This window comes from Carlito syrichta, unplaced genomic scaffold, assembly GCF_000164805.1.
Source record: "Carlito syrichta isolate Samal-C Ts95f unplaced genomic scaffold, Tarsius_syrichta-2.0.1 Scaffold302727, whole genome shotgun sequence".
Lineage (NCBI taxonomy): Eukaryota > Metazoa > Chordata > Mammalia > Primates > Tarsiidae > Carlito > Carlito syrichta.
Window position 1 is genome coordinate 810,433 of NW_007246823.1, and position 13,202 is coordinate 823,634.

Here is a 13,202-nt window from a genome sequence, read left to right on the forward strand (position 1 = left end):
ATTATATTAATAGATGTGAGATTCCTTCATGTGAATATGTGTTGTTCTGGCTCATTCATGACCTTACCACAGTTTGTTATCTGTTTTCCTGGTCAAAGTTCGGGACATTTCCAATGTTTGCCAATTAAAAAGAGTGCTTTCATTACCATTCTTTTTCTTTTAATTTTTAATTTTAAAGATGTGAGGTACAATTCGGAGTTAGGTATACAAATGTTCATTATGCAGGTACCCTTGTTGATGAGATATGTTCCCTTCCCCTGGCAGTTTCCCACTACTGCCAGTCCCACCCCACCCTCCTCTGGCAGTTTCCCATTACTGCCAATCCCTTTCTTTTAGTATTATGATAGTTGTTCAAGGTATGCTTATGAGTAAGAACATGTGATACTCGGTTCTTTGTTTCTTTGATAGGTCACTCAGTATTATAGCCTTTAAGTCCATCCAAGTTGCTGCTAAGTTCATAATTTTGACCTTCTTTATGGCTGTGTAATATTCCATCATGTATATGTACCACATTTTTTAATCCAGTCCTCTTTTGATGGGCAGCACGGTTGGTTCCATGTTTTTGCAATTGTAAATAATGCTGCGGTAAACATGCATGTGCAGGTTTCGTTTTCATAGAGTGATTTGAGCTTCTCTGGGTATATTCCCTCACTAGCATGTGGGTTTCTCTGGACACCTGTGTAAGAGCGCCTTTAGGGTCTAAACCTAGGAGTGGAATTGCTGTAGTGTAGTATATACTCATTTTTAATCTTATCAGATATTGCCAAATTGGTCCCAAAATTGAACCAGTTTAAACTCCCATCAGCAGTATTTAAGAGTATCAAGTCTATGCTTTTGTTAACATTTGCTATAGTTAGCTAAAATTTTTGCCAGCTATGTTATTTCTTAGTTCTCCTTACAATCCTATGAGGTAGCCTTATCTCAGGTAAAGATATTGTCAGATATTAAGCAACTTTTCCAGGGACACTGCAAATAATTGATAGAGTTGGTTCTAAACCAGGTCTGCCGGATTTCAAAGCTCCTGATTAGCATGAAGTCATTGGAACATAGCGCTTCTGAACCCGTAACTGAATATGACTATCAGCAGGTATGAGAGAAGGGCCAGGAATTTGGAGGGGCAAAGAGGTGCAAGGAAGAAAGAATATAAGTAAGTATACAAGGCAAGAAACCTTGGTACTGGCTCGTCTGTGGCACCAGCACACAACGCCAATGAGGAAAAGGAAAACTGGCAGTTTAAGAATGGCCATGAATTCTTTGACCCTCGTCCCATAGAGCTGGGGTCTCTCCTTGAAGTTAGCTGGATTCTCACTGCTGTGGTCTGGATTCTTTGACCCTCTTCCCATAGGGGTGAGGTCTGTGTCCCTCTCTTTGGAGTTAGCTGCGTTCTCACTGCTGTGATCTGTAGAATTTGGCAGAGGTGACTGCAAGCCTCCAGGTCCAGGCTTTAAGAGGCTGGCAGGCTTCCACTTCCTGTTCCTTCGAACACTAGCCCTGGGGAAAGGTAATTGCCATAAAAGAAGTTGAGGCTGGGTCGGCTGTGGTGGCACACGCCTGAAATCTCAGCACTTTAGGAGATGGAGGTGAAAGGGCTACCTGAGCCCAGGAGTCTGACCAGCCTGAGCAACATGACAAGACCTTGTCTCCTCAATAAATCAAAAAATTAGACGGGCATAGTATCAAACGCCTGTAGTTCCAGACAGAAGGCTAAGGCGGAAGGGTGACCTGAGCTCATGAGGTCAAGGCTAGGGTGGCTGTGAGCGTGCCGCTGCACTCCAGCCGGGACTACAGTGAGATGCCCACTCATAAAAAGCTCAGGCTGGGCACAGTGCCTCATGTTTGTCATCCCAGTACTTTGGAAGGCTGAGGTGGGGTGATTGAGGCCAGGCATCTGAAACCAGCTTGTGCGACATAGGGAGACTCCGTCTCTACTAAAATAATAAAAAATAAAAGAAGTCTGACTACCCTAAGACTGCTGTGTCATGAGGTAGACCATGCATACTCATGGAGAGGAACCAAGATCTCTCCCCTCCCCTCGCTTCCCAGCCAACAACCTTGGCAGAGCTTTCAGCTGACAGCCAGACCCAGCCTGCCAGCCGTGTGAGCAAGCCATGTTGGAAGGTGACTCTCCAGCCTCAGCTGAGACACCCCACTGATGCCACATTAGCTGAGAAGAGCAATCGAACCCAGCCCCTCTCAAATCTTTGATCTTCCAAGTGTAGGCAAAATAAATTTCTGGTTTTAAGCCACAAAATTTGGGGATATTTTGTTACGTAGCAATAGAGCTATAGTTAAGGTAGAAGCTAAAGGAAAGATGTTCATGGATATCACAGCATATGTACATTTAATGCAGTTCAAAATTGTAAGTCCATCCAATACAACTCTTTTGAGCTCACTTTTCCCACATTAGGTGAACTGTATTATAAATCACCTACCCGTGATTCCCAATCTGTTTTCATCATTCCATGTTCTGTTCTAGTCTTTGCTTTAAGTGCATCTTTATGTGTAATTAAATGTGTAATTATGGAATAGATACAATTTAGAGTTCCTGTGTCATGTAATTGTTAGATGGGTTTGGCCAAAAGGAAATCAGATAGCAGTTAGGCAAAATTAGTCATAACGTGCATGAATGTAACCTTCACTTGCTTTAATTCATTTATTACTCACAATAATTCAGTCTGGAAGTTACAGATGAGAAGACGAAGGCATTGTGGAGGTCAGGAAAGCAATCCAAGGTCACACAGCCAAGCACACGAGGGAATGCGTCATTACAACGGTGGAGAAAATGAAAGCGAAGCGGAGACAGCTTATTTGGTGCCCACACAGAACATCCGATCAATAAAGGAGGAACAGTTCCAAATCTAAGATAGATGAGACTGCTAGATGCCAATTGGATTGCTCCTCCTAAACTAGGTGGGAGGGCATGGAAAATTATTTAAGGACCATTGAAACAATATTTGGTGTGTGTTTTGGCAAAAGCTCCTTCAGAAAATCCTGCAACCAGCAGGAGGTCTGGATGTCACACAGACAACGCCATTGAGACTTTTTTTTTTGAGTCAGGATCTCACTCTGTCACCCAGGCTGGAGTGCAGTGGCATAATCACAGCTCACCGCAACCTCAGTTTCCTGTGCTCAGGCAATCCTTCTACCTCACCCTCCTGAATAGCTGGGACTACAGGTGCATGCCACCATGACCTGCTAATTTTGTTTTTTGTTTTTTTTTTGTAAAGATGAGGTCTCATTATGTTGTCCAGGCTGGTCTTGAACGTCTGGGCTCAAGCAATCCCCTTGCCTCGGCCTCCCAAAGTGCTGGGAGTACAGGTGTAAGACATTGCACCTGGCCTACCATTGAGACGTCTATGTGTGCTCAGAAATGGGGGTCCCTACCCTGAAACACGTGACCTGTGCTTTTGGGGCCTTCAAAGTCAACACAAATAAACAGGTGATTGAAGTGGAAGAAAAATAAAACACATGGGAGGTTACCTTCGGCTACGTAGACGGTAGAGATGCCTCTGTTACCCATTTCTGGGGTTTTGTTGCTGGGCTCTTGCACTCTTGGTCAGATCTCCCATATAAATAAACAAAGGTGGAGAGTTGGACAAAAAACAGCCTGATTTTCATGGATAATTACAGGGATATTGCCAGTTTTTTTCTGAATGTCTGGCATGCAGCACTGGCTTTCCCAGTGCAACCCCACGGCCTGTGACAGCTTGGTCTACCCTGACTGCAGGGGGAAACTTGAGGCATGCTCGTTCCACAACATGCTCAGTCTGGGTTTGCCCACTGCCTGTGTGAAAGAGGGGGCTCATCTTCTACGCTCCTACCCTCACTTTGCAGAACTTTCTGCCAAACAGAGGAGAGGTCTTCGGTGGGAGCCACTGATCTAGTGGGGGGAGGCAGATGCAAAACTGCTGGGACAAGTGATGAACAGCATGTATTGGACTGATGGGGAGGCTGCTCAGGCATCGCCTTTGCAAAGCCACTGGGCTGACACTGGGGCTTGCGTCCTTGCAGGATGTCTCCTGAGTAGCTGCAACCCCGGCACCCTACCCTCCCTGGCACCCAGGAGCAGTCAAGTATTTCAGGCAGGGCATTGGCTACGGCAGGCCAGCTTCCTTCATCAGTGCACTTTTTGCTATAAGAACCACAAATTGTTCCCCAAACAAAACACTTGTCATGAGCTTTGCTTGTGCTCTTTATTGAGAGACTGACCAGAACTTGCAGTGAGAACTTGGCTTTGCCTGGCATCAGGGTTCTGGTTCCCGATGTAGGTCACCTGCATCTCCTGTGCTTACGTTTCTTTAGCCTTATCCTGAGGCTGACAGGTTTTTTGAATCCTGAGTTTGAGAAGAATTATAAAGACCTAGTAAAGACAAATGATTTTGTGAGTCTATTGGAGACGTATGAAGCAAAATGTCTCCAGTGACACTAGCATGTCAAGTCTGCTTCCCTCCACGCTCCTTCAGGAAGCCTGTTGCAGTGGACATTCGTGGATATCCCATCCATTTCCCTCTTCCAGCAGTCTCAGATTTCTAGTGGGGGACTTCAGTGATTCTAGCTCTAAGCCTATCAAGACAGGTCATTCTATTTTCCTCCAGCATGGACATGTGAACTGCTCTGGTCTATTCAGAGTGAATCTCAGGTCTTGTATGTAGGTTTTTTTGTTTTTGTTTTTGAGTTGGAGTCTCATTCTATCACCCAGGTTGGAGTGCAGTGGCATGCTCACGCCACTGCAGTCTCCACTTGCTGGGCCAGGTGATCCTTCTGCCTCAGCCTTCCAAGTAGCTGGAACTACAGGCGTGCGCCACCACACTTGGCTATTTTTTTGATTTCTTGTAGAGGCAAGTTCTCACCAAGTTGCTCAGGCTGCTCTAGACCCTCTGGGCTCAGGCAATCCTCTTGCCTCCACCTCCCAAGGTGTTGGGATTACAGACATGAGTCACCGCGCTCGGCCTGTATATATGTATTTGAGTCAGGGTCTCACTCTGTCACTCAGGCTGGAGTGCAGTGGCAAATCACGGCTCACTGCAGATTTGACCTCCTGGGCTCAGGTGATGCTTCTGCCTCAGCCTCTCGAGTAGCTGGGACTACAGTCATGGGCCACCATGCCAGGCTGAATCTCAAGACTTGGCAAGGATTTTGGAGCAAAAATGTTCTACTGCTTGTGAGAGGGAAGCACGCAGTTCCAGATGTCCATCTGAGGAACACAGGAGTCTAAGCCTTCACCAAGGATGATCACTATCATGTGGCGAGAACATGGAGCCCAGGAAAGCAACAGGTCCTTGTAATATCGTTGAGCTACTAGATGAAACCTCTCTGTGGGCTTTCCTGGGATGTGGGCCTATACATTTGTTTTACTGTTTAAGACAGTTTGAGTTACATTTTCCTTCTGGCAACTGAAACCAACATAACTGATACCCTCAGGATGCCAGTTACTACCTGGATCTGAGCTGTTGGACAGTCGGAGACCAAGCCCAAACCCCTGACATGGGGGAGACAATTTGGTAACTATGGCTAGTCCCTTCTGAGAAGTCAGAACTGGAAATGCCAGAACCCCTGTGCTGTGGGCTTCTGGGAGAGGCAGCCCTGGCTTGTTCATCCCATCATCCCTGGCAGAGGTGGGACCTTCCTTTCTAGAGGTTAGGGAACCTAAGTTCCGTGACCCGAGGGAGGGTACCTTCAGTCATGCCCACTAAACTAAGATTCTTCCACTTAACTAAGGCTTAAAGGGCTAATTCCCTAGAGGGCTACATTCAACTCTGCATGGAACAATGTATGGCTAGCTACGCTGTAAATAATCACAAATGTCCTGCTCCCCCTGCCCCATCCTTCCTCCATCCCCACTTAGTAATGCCAGTATTTCAAAACACAGCCCCCTCTTCCTGTTTTTGTTTTCTGTAGCTCCTTCCCGCCAGGTTGCAACAGATGATCATGCATATATGGCTTTAGGTCCTATCAGGCGTCTTTTCTCCTATCTGCCCCAGGCAGCCATGTGTCAGCCGGCCACACCCCACGTACAACTCCTTGAAGGTGGGGTCCTCCTTGCCCCAGATTCTGCCTGGCTTTTCTCTTGTTCCATTCTCACCTGATAGTTCAACAGGATTAAGTGTCCTTTGTGGAGGATTTAAAAAGAGAAGTTGGGAGAGCAAGAACATAAACAGATTTGAGTTAATATAAAACCACAATAATGAGCATAGTCTGATATTACTAGTCCAAGAATAGACATTAACTCACTGGAACTGAATGGAAAGGGTTGAAATAGATCCAAGTATATATGACATGTAAGAATTTACTGTGTGAGAAAAGTGATAATTCAAATCCCCAGGGAAAGGATACATCAGGGGTTCTCAACTGGGTGTAACTGGGATCTGACAGAGGTCAGAGATGCTGCTGTCCAATAGCTTACAATGCATGGAATAACCCCCATGCCAAAGAATTATCCAGCCCAAAATGTCATTAGTGTCACTGTAGTAGAACCCTGGGAAAAATGAGATAGTTGGAACAATTGGGTAACCATCTGGAAAAAGGAAAAACAAAGTTAGATTCTGAATCATACTACAACTAAAATAATTTCAAGTTACATAAAAATAAATTTTAATAAGTGGAATCTTTATTATGATCTTTAATAAGATTTAGAAGAAAACGCAGATAATTTTATTCTTATGGTGTAAAGACTATGCTAACCACACAAAGCAGAAATGATAAAGGAAATACTCATAAGGTTAACTCCATAATCATGAAAATAACACCAGACATTAAATATAAACCACCAATAAGAACTGTACCATGTGAGATAAAAGATTACTATTTTTGAATATGCAAAGAGCTTCTAGAAATAATTAAGGAAAAGACAATAGACAACAGTAGAAAAGCGAACAAAGAAAATATATTACTAGGGAGGTTATTTAAGAAAATAATATGGCCAATAACCCATAAACAGTGTTCAATTTTCTACAGTAAGCAGAAAAATGGAAATTTTACCTGTTAAACTGGATGAAAAAATGAACCTCATCCGTGTTAGGGAGGGTTGAAGAAATGGGTACTCTCAGGTATTGTTGGAGGGGTATAAAGCTACAACATTTTGGAGAGTGGTTGTCAATATCATAAATAACCTTAAAAAGGAAATAGTCATGAAAGTGTGCCAAAAAAAGAAAAACCTCACACGAATGTTAATTGTAGCATTGTTATAATTGAGAAAAACGGGAGATAACTGAAACACCCAATAATTAGGGGTCTGTTACATGTCTATTTAATGTAATTCCTTATCATTAATGATAATGTAACAATCGTGTACAAGGATATTTGCCTTGGAAAACATGTTTGCTATTTTTTTCAGGGGGGGAAAACGAATTATAAAACATCGTAGTTGAATCAGATGTTTGTACAGGCATGTTCTCATAAGTAGAAAGGACTACCTAGTAAAGATACTAAACAGTTGATAGGATTATCTCTGATTGGGGGAGATTATGGACTATTTTTTTCTGTATATACAAAAATTTCTAAAAGATGCTCCTACAAAGTGTTCTCCCTAGGCATCTGCAATCTTGGTTTCTGGCTTTTGGGCCAGCCCCTTTCCTTCCTCTTCTGTGGCCTCAGTTTTCTCATCTGTGAAATGGGGATTGGATGATCTTAGACTCTCAGGTGCTCATAGTTTGTAGCTCCTGCTGTTGAAGCGTGACCACCCTGTGAGGATATTGCACCAACACGTTCGCTTATTTTTCTTATCTATTAATAGTTAGCAATGTGGGTCTCACACATTTCTGACAGATGATCTACTCACAAAAGACTTACATGCATGTCTCTTTTTCTTCAGGCCTTTGCCCAAGGTAAATACAAGGTGAGGAGGTGATGGGCCCATCTTAGAGCTGAGCAAGTGGAAGCCTAGGAAGAGGGCATCACTTGAGTCTGATGTTTTCCTGTCAGGGCCACTTTACCTGGATTCTGCCAACCCCAGGGCTTTTGTATGGATGGGGAACTTAGACCTGATTTATTAGGTCACTGAAGAAAACTGGGCAGATCCGAAGGGAGAAAAAATCTGTGAGTGATCAAAAAAAGCAGTTTTATAAAAATAAAAACTCATTTACAAAAGATATTTGGAAGTGGCTGCTTGGACAGAAAAGTCCCCAAACTACTGGGAAATGATCTTGCTGACGGATCATTAGAGAGACCATTTAATTTGCTCCAGATCTCAGTTCTTTATCTGTATTAGGAGATGGGGTGGGGATGGGGTGAACTATCTGACCCTTTTAGCTAGAAAATTTCAAGACTTAGGCTTGACAGGAGTTTGTCAAACCTTCCTCCTGGCTGTGCCCGTATTCTTCAAGATTCAAGGAAAAGGGAACAGAAGAAACAGATTTTTTTTTTTTTTTTTTAGGTTGGAGTCTCACTCTGGCGCCCAGGCTGGAGTGTAGTGGCATGCTCACAGCCACCGCAGCCTCAACCTACTGGGCACAGGTGATCCTTCCACCTCGGCCTTCCAAGTAGCTGGAACCACAGGGGCATACCACCATGCTCAGCTAATTTTTTGATTTATTGTAGAGATGAGGTCTTGCCATGTTGCACAGGCTGGTTTCAACCCCCTGGGCTCAGGCAATCTTCTCACCTTTGCCTCTCAAAGTGCTGGGATTACAGGCATGAGCCACTGCGTCTGGCTAGGGTTGTAATAATTCTATCCATCTGAGTAGTTCTTTGCTGAGTAGTGCATTGTTTCTAAATCAGCACTGTCCAAAAGAAATATAATGCAAGCTCTATGTAACTATAATTTTTCTAGTAACCAACTTTTAAAAAGAAACAGATAAAATAAATTTTAATAAAATATGACAACCCAATATATCTAAAATATTATTTCAACATGTAATCAACATACAATTTATTGAGGGATTTTTATATTCAGTTTTTGGTACTAGTCTTTGAAATCTGGTGTGTATTTTACACTTAGAGCACATCTGAATTTGGTCTAGCAATGCTTCAAAATGATTATTAGTCACATTGGCTAGTGCCTACCATGTTGGAGGGTGCAGCTCTAAACCCTATGAGGTGGGCAGAGCTTATGCCTCCATTTCACAGATGGGAAAAAGGTGCAGAGTCCTACAGGTGTTTCCCGGCAGAGCAGGGATGGGGCCCTAAGCCTCCCCTTTCCACGCAGGCTAATCCTTTCATTCCCCTACCTCTCTTCACAGCTTGAGGCACAGTTTTGGTCTCCTTGGAGGTCACAAGCAAGCTGGGGAGACAGAATCAAATTCAGCTCCAGTGCAGTGACTACTGTGACGGTAGTGCAGTGGGGATTCAGAGCAGGGAGGGGCACGTGAGGGCGGGAAGAAGCAAGGCCAGGTTATCTCTCAGTGACAGAAGGGCTTTGGCTACGGGCCTCAGGCGGGCAGGTCTCCCCAACAAACTGCCCAGGGCAAGAGGGTCCCTGAGACCTTCTCGAGGACCCACCTGTCAGCTCTCTATACCTTTGACTCATGGTGTTCATCTGCACTCAGCTTTTCAGGTTTCCATGAGACCTGTCCCCTCCAGGGAGACGGAAAGTACCTGCAGAAAGAAGAGAAGGCATTCATAAAAAACGGTAATAATATTCCTACTAACATAATAGCAGTGTATGTCTGCCCAGGGCAAAGCAGTTCTACCACTGGCAGTGTGGTATTTCTCCAGCATCCCAGGGGGGAAGATGGGATACACATCTTTTCTGTATCAGAGGCCTTTCTCCACTGCTCCCAGTTTCCTGTGCTGGCCTTCAGGGGGACTGCTCTCATGTCCAACTGGGTTTCATTGGCTGGTTTTCCCTGGGCATGGTCAACTGAGGGATTTTTTCAATGTGATTCATGAATGTAGGTGTTTTTTTCTAGTAAAATTTTTATTATATAACAGCAAATATTAACAAAACAAAACAAAAAGTCCTAAGCAAAGTAAATCATAAACTCTTAGCTTTATAGACAAACATATAAGCCAAGGGACAGCATGGGCATGGGTTACACATTGAGAGACTGTCTGTCGAGTGCACCAGGGAAGGACTGAAAATGAAGAGATGCCATCTGGACCTGGTCCTGCCCCACAGCATGGAGACTTCAAAGATGTCTCTACGAATATCACAAAGATCTAAACATGCTTTAGATAATTTCAGTAACATAACCAACTCTAGCTAACAATGTTGAACAGTCAATGAATAAGATCTTTAGAGTGCTTTTCTGAATTGATACACAATTCTACAGCCTTACCTTGAGCCTGGGCTATAACATGTTCCCGGCTTTTAATGTTGCCATGGAGATCAAGTATAATAGTTTAAACAAAAGTGCTCTCTAAACCAGGAGGCTGCAAACACATATAAATTGTAATTATGATTCATTATCATCATTCATTTTCTCTTAACACAGTTGCAACTGATATTAACTTTTGGAGCTTCTGAGAATCTCCTCATCAAAAAGTCTTCGCAGTCTTACATTCCCTACATGAAAATATTATTTTGCCCTCAGTCTACCTTCTCATTCTGGCATATATAAATCTACCTTCTTCTGCCAGGAGCTGACTGGAGCTGGAACTTGCTGTGACCCTTCCCTCTTGACCACTCCTCTTTTTACAATCAGAGTAAGGTGTTCCTCACATGCCTTCCCACCCGCTCTGCACTAGCCTGGCCTGCCTTTTGACACTTACTGTTGGTCTGCATTGCCCTTCACTCCAGGTCATCAAAACGGGCAGGCACTGGGTTTACGACTTCTACCCCTGATGAAGAAGGAGTGAATTGAGACCAAAGGCCAGGGTCATCGCTGGCCTCTCTCCCCACTCCCAGAGCAGGGTGGGGTCAGGTCGGTGCCCCAGGGCTTGACTGCACAGGGCAGAGCACTCAGTGGGTGGGTCAGAGGTGGAAATATGAACCTGTCGATAGTCATCACGAATGTTATTTTCTTGGGGCTGCTTTTCATGACGTTGCCCACCTGTCTCTTTGTGGGGATGAACATCACATTCTGAAAATAAAACAGAACCTCTGGCCAACCCCCATATCTAGTGCTCTCCTGATGAAGATGCCCCTGGGCTGGGCAGTTGGCCCTCATCAGCGTGATGAAGGTAAGCATGTCATCATGTCACCCTCCTTTCCCGGGTTGCTTGGGACCTGCAGGGAGAGGAGAGAGAGGGGAGTTACACCTGTTCATCTTGGTCTCTTCTGCAGAGAGTCCTCTGTGCAGAGGTAGACAGAGGCTCAGTCTGCTCTTCTCTAGGATGCTTAAAAACTCGGCCTCCTGAATACCAATGGACAACAATTTTAACTGTTGCCTCACTCAGTCATAAATACCACCAAGCATGTGCACAGAGTAAATGTAGCTGTGTGTGGCAGTATGAGCTTGTAGTCCCAGCTACTCCAGAGGCCAAGGTGGGAAGAATGTTTGAGCCTGGGAGTTTGAGTCAAGCCTGAGCAACATAGGGAGATCTTGTCTCACAACCAACAAACTAAAAGAGTAAATGTAAACCACATATCAGGTTCTCACCCAAAATCCCCTCCTCTATTTTTAGAAGTTAACTTTATTGCTGTACACTTTGCAATGAGAAAATGCACCTGTTTTAAATTTATAGTATTATAGTTTTGACAAATGCATGTAAACGTCAGTATAATCATGTTAGAGTACGTTCCCATCATACCCCCAAACTCTCCCTTACCCCTTTGCAGTTAATCTTTCCCATTCTTGCTTTCTGTCACCATGGTTTGACACTTGCTAGAATTTCATTAAATTTAGTCAAACTGTATGTATTCTTTTGTGTCTAGACCTTCCACTCAACATAAAGTCTATGAGATTCTTGTATGCTGCTGCAAAGATCAGTAGTGTTCTTTACTGCTGAGTAATATTCCATTGTATGAGCATACCACAATTTAAATGGCTCTCATTTTTGACCTTGCAACAGATGTTTTTTTCTCAGCCCCTCCTCCCAGTGACAGTGACACACGGGGGGGCTACTGGAGGTCTTCTATGTATATATACTTGATCTCCTCTTCTTGATAAACTGGTCTCCTTCACTCAAACAGTCAGTGAATAAGATCTTTAAAGTGCTTTTCTGAATTGGTATACAATTTTACAGCCTTACCACCTCTTCTTGATAACCTGGGCTACTTCTCTCCCCATCCTGTCCCTTGCCTTGTCTTAGGTCTGCTGCAGACAGAGCTACTCTTCTGATGGTTGTTCAAGACTGTTTTTAAAAATAATCATTTATTGCACAAGTAGCATAAAGCAACATCAAAATAGGCCAAATAGCTGGGTGTGGTAGCTGACATCTGCAATCCCAGAACTTTGAGAGGCCAAGGCGGGAGGATCACTTGAGAACAGGAGTTCAAGACCAGCCTGGGCAGCATAATAAGACCCTGTCTCTACAAACAATAAAAAAATTGGTGGGACATGATGGCATGTGTCTGCCGCCCTAGCTACTGAGGAGGCTGAGGTGGGAGGATCACTTGAATCCAGGAGTTCAAGGTTACGATGAGCTATGACTGAGTCATCCTCAGGAGCAGAACCAGACCCTGTTTCTTTAAAAAAAAAAAAAAGATATGCCAATAAAAAAATTAAAAGAAAAAAATATATGCAGCCCTGACAGCCCACCAAATTAAGATTCTCAACTGACGTTAGCAGACTACCAATTCCTCACCACCTGCTTCTTCAAAAGGCTTTGCCTTTTGCCAGAATGCATATTTTACTTTATCTTTTCTCTTATGTAGACACATGAATATATTTGTAGATGTATTACATTTCTTTTTAAAAATAATTATTTTAAACTTTAAAAATATTTAAAGATAATACATGAATATGGTACAAAAAGAAAAAACTTCAAACAGTATAGAAGAATATAACATGAAGTGAAAGTCTCCCTCCCCATGTCATTCTCATTTCCTGGGGACAGCCACCATGAGTTGGTGAGTATCCTTCTCAACAATCCCAATGTCCAATATACACGTGTGTGTAACCCAAACTAAACTAGGCTTCCATGTTCTTGTTTTAGCATGGTGATACATCCAAAATAAATATGAATCTGACTTCATTTTTGAGCTGTCTAAGTCTTTTGTAGGCCTTTACTGAAGGTCCCTTGAGACTACTAAGAAGAGGGGTATGCAGCATGTTTATGAGTGTCTCAGTCAGGATTCATAGCTGTGAGCAACAGAAATCACTGTTTTCTTTTTCTTTTTTTTTTTTTGAGTTGGAGTCTCACTCTGTCGCCCAGACTGGAGT